General features: G+C 31.2%; 1 protein-coding gene across 1 annotated transcript in view; it reads left to right on the top strand.

Moving 5' to 3' along the window:
- Positions 1-6,101, top strand: part of LOC105627413 (igLON family member 5) — a 40,505-nt gene that overhangs the window by 3,826 nt on the left and 30,578 nt on the right. The window lies entirely within an intron of this gene.

Genomic DNA, 6,101 nt, shown 5'->3' with positions numbered 1-6,101 from the left:
AATTAGAGCTTTACGAAAATTTCTTCAGCATTCATTCTACTTTATTGTTCTATTTCTAACTAAAAATATAAAAACTGTCCGTATATATATATATATATATATGTGGACACTTTTTATAAATGTTTATATTTTTAGTTAGAAATGGAACAATAAAGTAGAATGAATGTGCTGCAATTTTTAATAATATAAATTTAATATTAAATATTTATAAAAATGACATATCCGCTGATGCATTTTTAATTCGTCTTAATATCCTCTTTATAATATCATAAAAAATCATGCAGTTATTCAATCTTTTCAAGACGAATGTCTTATATTGATATCACTTTTTTTTATTTTATAAATTTCATAATCGACTGTTAAAATTATAAAATTTGAGTTTTGAGTTACTCCTAATGTTTTCGTCAAATATGAAATAAAAAAAATTGTAAATTTTTAAATTATTTAGGATGGATCTAGTTTGGCGGATGTTTAAATGTTCAAAAAATAGAAAACTCGTTATAGTTTTGAATAATAATATGCTATCCTGTATCTGAAAAATCATAATTTTGGATTTAGCAATGACCAAATGAATCCATTTCTATATTTTAATTCTTAAGGAATTGCTGATAGTGCTAGCATCGCAGCCAATACGGCAAGAATCTAATACATCAGCAATTCAGCAAGAAAACAAGCATCATGTGTTGCTGACTTAATATATTAGTCTTATGCAAATCTGAAGATTAGGAAGAAAGTGCCGGAAGCGTTGTATATCTTTTTCTCTCACTCTTTATACATATTGTATATAAACACATATGCATTTGATTGTTTTTACACATATGCATATGATTTTTTTTACAAAGTTATACCATTTTTTAAGAAAAAGGTTACAAAACGAACAACTTTTTCTTATATATTCAATATAACTCCGAAACAAATTATTATTGGAAATAACTTTATTAAAAATGGAATTAAAATGTGAATTGTAACTCTAAAGTTTTTAAAGCTGGTGTAAGTATGTGCGTGTACATATATGTACTTGAGTGTGTTCTGCTTTTGGCATTACCCAGAATCAACGGCGTGCCAAGAATCTAATTTTGTGTATGTGTATGTGTATGTGTTGTTGTGTGTGTGTGTGTGTGTGTGTGTGTGTGTGCGTGCGTGTGCGTGTGTGTGTGTGTGCGTGTGTGTGTGTGTGTGTACATATATATGTGTTTAATAACGTATATTGTCTCCTCGTATTTATCAACGTTTTTCCTCCGCAACGCTCTGCAGGAGGAATGACATAATTTAAGACAAAAAGAAATAAAACATTTAGGGGCTTATTCTGTAATCCTTAACGACTATAACGATATCATTACATTGTCATTGCGCAGATTTTGTATATAGTAAAAAAGCTGCGCAACGACAATATAATATATATTATATATCGTTATTAAAAGTTACAGAATAGGCCCCTCAATTAACAGTATGTGAGAGATGGAAGGAAATGAAAAGGAGAATGGATGTAATGTAGGGAGGAAGAGGAGATTCGGTAATCGATTATATAATGAGAGGGTAAGAATAAATATACCATATAGTATGCAGTATAAAACTACATTGTTAGATTATTATCAATTATGTAAATTGATACAAAGTTATATCAATTGTATCTGACTTTTTAAAAATATTTATACAATTTATACAATTAAAAAATTAAAATATATTTTGGAAATTTTTGTAATTACATATTTCATTTGCTTGGTTATTTTTTTGGTTATATTTTTTGGTTATATTTTGGTCATAGTTTTATTTATGTTACTTATATTCAATAACAAAAAAATTGATGAAATATTATTTAAGTGAGCGGTACGCATTAGGCAACTCTATACCATATATATATATATATATATATATATATATATATATATATATATATATATATATATATATATATGGTATACGCTATAGATAGTTTAGTTAGTTAGTATAAATCATTACGTAATCATAGAAGTATTATGTCTATTGCAAATATTGTATCAATTTTCCGTAGAGATACACTCCTATACAAAAACGAGTGAGATGCGAAAAGCTTAATGGATCGATCACCATCCGTCACGAATGTTTAATAGAATCGTGGCACAACGTGGCGAGGAGTTGCGAATTACTTTATCTTGAAAGATAAAAAGTCAGGACGTAAAAGATTAATCGGTGCGCAAACGTGCGACATGCTTCTTCATCAAACGAAGTATGTATTCATTTTTGAAAACTGTCGCGAGTCGGCACCTATGTGAGCGTATTTGCCATTCAAATGAGCGGTGGGACGTATCGATAGAAATCCTTAAGTGTATAAACGATTGCGGAGAAGAGCTCGGTTGAGGCGATAAAGCGATGGTCGACCGCAAAGTTGGAAGATGTTTCGCCTCGAGCACTGCACTGTCGTGCTCGCTGGTAATGAGGGGAGAGGCCGGGATCATCAATAACGTAGCGAGTTCACCAATAATTAATTAGGGATATCGATGTAGCACATATAACTATTGTTATCACCATCAAGCTGTCGTTAAATTGGGATGGAATGGGATGTGTTCATGCAAACATTGGGAGGGCTGCGTGATGACTTTATGAGGGCAAACCTGCAGATATATCGTAGAGATACTCCTCCCTAAGGAAATTTTTCTATGCCAGCAACTCTTTAATTGACTGTGATTGAAGCTACCTCATTGTATATTGTTGTCAACAAATTATTATTTTTTTATCTAAAGTTTTTTATATTAATTTTTCTAGGCATTTTTTTCCGTGGAAGAGATTGCAAATAATGAATTCTTTTGACATACATATTTGAAAAACTTGTGTTAAATAAATTCATTTGTTCCAAACGATACATTCACGTGATTCACGTTTAAATAAATATGAGATGAATTGATATTTAATTTGTTAGGAAGTAACACAAATATTATATAAAAAATTGATATAAAAATATAATATTGGCATAATTTGTAAGCAAATTGTAGAAGTATATTTTTTCAGTAAAGTTATCATTTATAATATAATAAATTAATACATCTTTTTTAATTATTATCTTAGAATTTACATTTTAAAATATTTAAAATATTATTTTTATGTTATTTGTCCACTTGCATAAATTGTTGTTATTTTAGAAACATTATGAACATCAGTTTAACATAAAATGTTTAAATAGCACAATCACATTATATTCAATTAACATTTGAATATTGTTAAAAATTCAATATAAATTTGTTTAACAAAAATTTATTTTAATACAAAATGTAAACCTCTTGTTTTTATAAACAAAGCGTTTTTATAAGAAAGAATGACAAAATTATTCGCACTAAGCATGTTATATTAGCAAAATTTTACATTTTTTTTACACATTCAAGCTTTATTCATTTATGTGAGAAGTTAATAACTGCTGTGGCAGTTATGATATTTTTTTATAAATTACGGGTATGCTGGATGTGCGTGGAATTAATTCTTAAATTACGTACCAAGTTAAATTCCGCAGAAAACCTTCGCTGTAAAAAGATCTTTTGAATGATTAATCCGGTCGCGCTTGAAGCTGGAGTATCTTATTAATGCGCATTAAAGAGCGTACAAGATCACGACAACAAGAAAGTGGATTTAAATTGCCCGATCCGTTTAAGAATTAACACGCGGGAGTCATAAAAATCGGAATTCGCGTCTGTTTGCAAATTTATTTTCACAAGTACTCCTTGAGAGAAGTGTTAATATGATGCAAAATCGTCGTGATTCTTATTTTATTACATGCATCTCACTTTATTCGTTGCAAAAGACAGAGAGTTTTATGTTTTATGTTATATTATGAGAGTAAAGGGCTGCGCACAAGGAATAGGAATAAAGAATAAGAATAGGAACATAGAATAAGAATTTCAACCTATCGGAAACTGTGTCTTCTATAGTGCACTGTTTCTGATTGGTTGAAATTCTATATTCTTGTTCCTATTTTCTGTTCCCATTCTATCATTGTGCGGCATACGACGCTTGTTTTCCTGCTAGATTACTAGCTGGATTAGAACCTTACTACCGTATTGGCTGTGATGCTGGCAGCATTGTGTGCTGCCAGTTTAAAAGTCTCTTTGTTTGCCGTGAATTACGTTGTTTATATTTAACTTACACACAGATGATTTACGTATCATTGACACATCATTACATACTACATCATTATCTCTAATCACTAATGTATGCTACATATACACATAAATTTTATATATAATAATTAAATTTTAATTAGACATTTAAGTCCAATTTTAAAGACTCCACGTTTCTTCGTGCACTGTGTCTGTGGACTACTACTTTCGTAAGTACAGATAGCTTTTATACGGAGCAAATGTGTCGTGACATCTGGAATTATTGGGTTAAGAAACGGTAAAGATCTCAATTTCGAAATTTTCTTGTCGTTCTCAGTATAAACTCCCCCTCACAGACACATATTAATACGTATATTTTAACTTTGGAAAAGAATTTTCGAATCAGTAAAAGAAAAAAAATAATTGTTGTACAAAAATTATATGATTTAGTCGATAATATAGACGACTTCAGGATCCTCTTACCATAATTTTAATATAATCATTATATTTTTCCTCTTTTACTAATTCGAAAATCTTTTTCTAGGATTAAAGTATATGGATTAATATGCATTAATGTCTGTAAGGTAGAGTCTACGACAACAAATTTTAAAATTGAGATCTTCTTTGCCGTTTCTTAATCCAATATGGCTCTAGAACTGTCATGTCGTGACAATAGGTCTGTTTTCTGTGACTGAACTAATGTACACTTTTAGTGGAACTTAAAGTGAGATAGATATACATTTGATATTTGTTTAAAGCGAAAAAGAGAATTCTAGAACAGTCTTGTGCAGGAACAGAAAACAGACCAAATATTTACTTCATATAAAAGCTGTGCAATTTGTTGCACTTACGAAATAGCAGTCCACAGACTAGTAGTTTGCACGAAGTAACAGTGTGGAGTTCTAAAATTGGACTTAGATGTCTAATTAAAACGTTATTGTTATACGAAAATTTATGTATACAAGTGCATGAGACATTGATGTAATAGTATATATAGTGATGTATCAATGACACGTAAATTGTTTGTGTGTAAATGCTTTTACATTTACAATGTAACTAATCGTCTTTAGAATCCTCTTAACACGTACGCGTGGATCGCATATAATGTGTGATAGGCGTGTTCGTCAATTATTCATGCTCCGATACTTGCTAAGAAATTGCGCTGGCACGATTCGGTTATGACAATGATATTCACTGTGGCGTAATGAAGCGCGAATTGCAACTTTGATACGTGCCGTGTAACTTTCGCGACTTTGTTCGCCGTGTAACTTTCGCGCTCGAAGAAATGCCGAGCGGCGGCGGCGCGCCAGGTGTGTTACTTCCGTTTATCTTACACACTGATTTGTTTCCGCAGCAGCTTAAGTTCTTTGCGCTCCCCTCGGGGGAAATTTTGCTGCTATAAAAAGCTTACTGCCGTAAGCCTAGTCCTGAAGAGTTTGAAACGGGGACAGAGTTCCTCGAGCTGTTTGAGGTAGTACGTGGCGCATTGCAGTGGCGATCGGTGACTCGGGATCCAACTCTTCTCCGAGAGGGGAAATTGGAATTTTGAAGGCACTATGCTTACTTCGTTAAAGTTACGCCCGCGGCAGACTTTCTGAGATCTCTTCGTGAGTTCGTTTAGAGACTTTCGCTAGTGATTGGTGAACATTAGATTCGGGGAGGTTTATCCAAGATGATTTCAAGTAATTAGCGATAACGACAGACTTGAAACTTTTACAGAAAGTTTTGATAAATCAAAAAGATTTCCTAATTGAGGAGAAGGTAATTTGAAGATAATGATTGAAAAAAATAGATGTGTTAAAGATGTATACCTATCATACTTTATATTGTTTACAATTATTTATAATATTTTTAAAATGCACTGAACTTTGCACGTTTCCACACATACATTTTATTCTATTTTTTTTCTTTATATGTCTGTTTTAATGTAACTTTATATTTTCTTTTCAAATCTTTTAAGGAGATCCTAAAGACGATTGTGAATAGCACTTACATATATATATATATATATATATATATATATATATATTAGTAATA

This window comes from Atta cephalotes (genome assembly GCF_000143395.1).
Source record: "Atta cephalotes unplaced genomic scaffold scaffold00009, whole genome shotgun sequence".
In the NCBI taxonomy this organism is placed as follows: domain Eukaryota; kingdom Metazoa; phylum Arthropoda; class Insecta; order Hymenoptera; family Formicidae; genus Atta; species Atta cephalotes.
The sequence above is the reverse complement of the archived record's forward strand: the minus strand, read 5'-3'. Positions and strand labels throughout refer to the sequence as shown.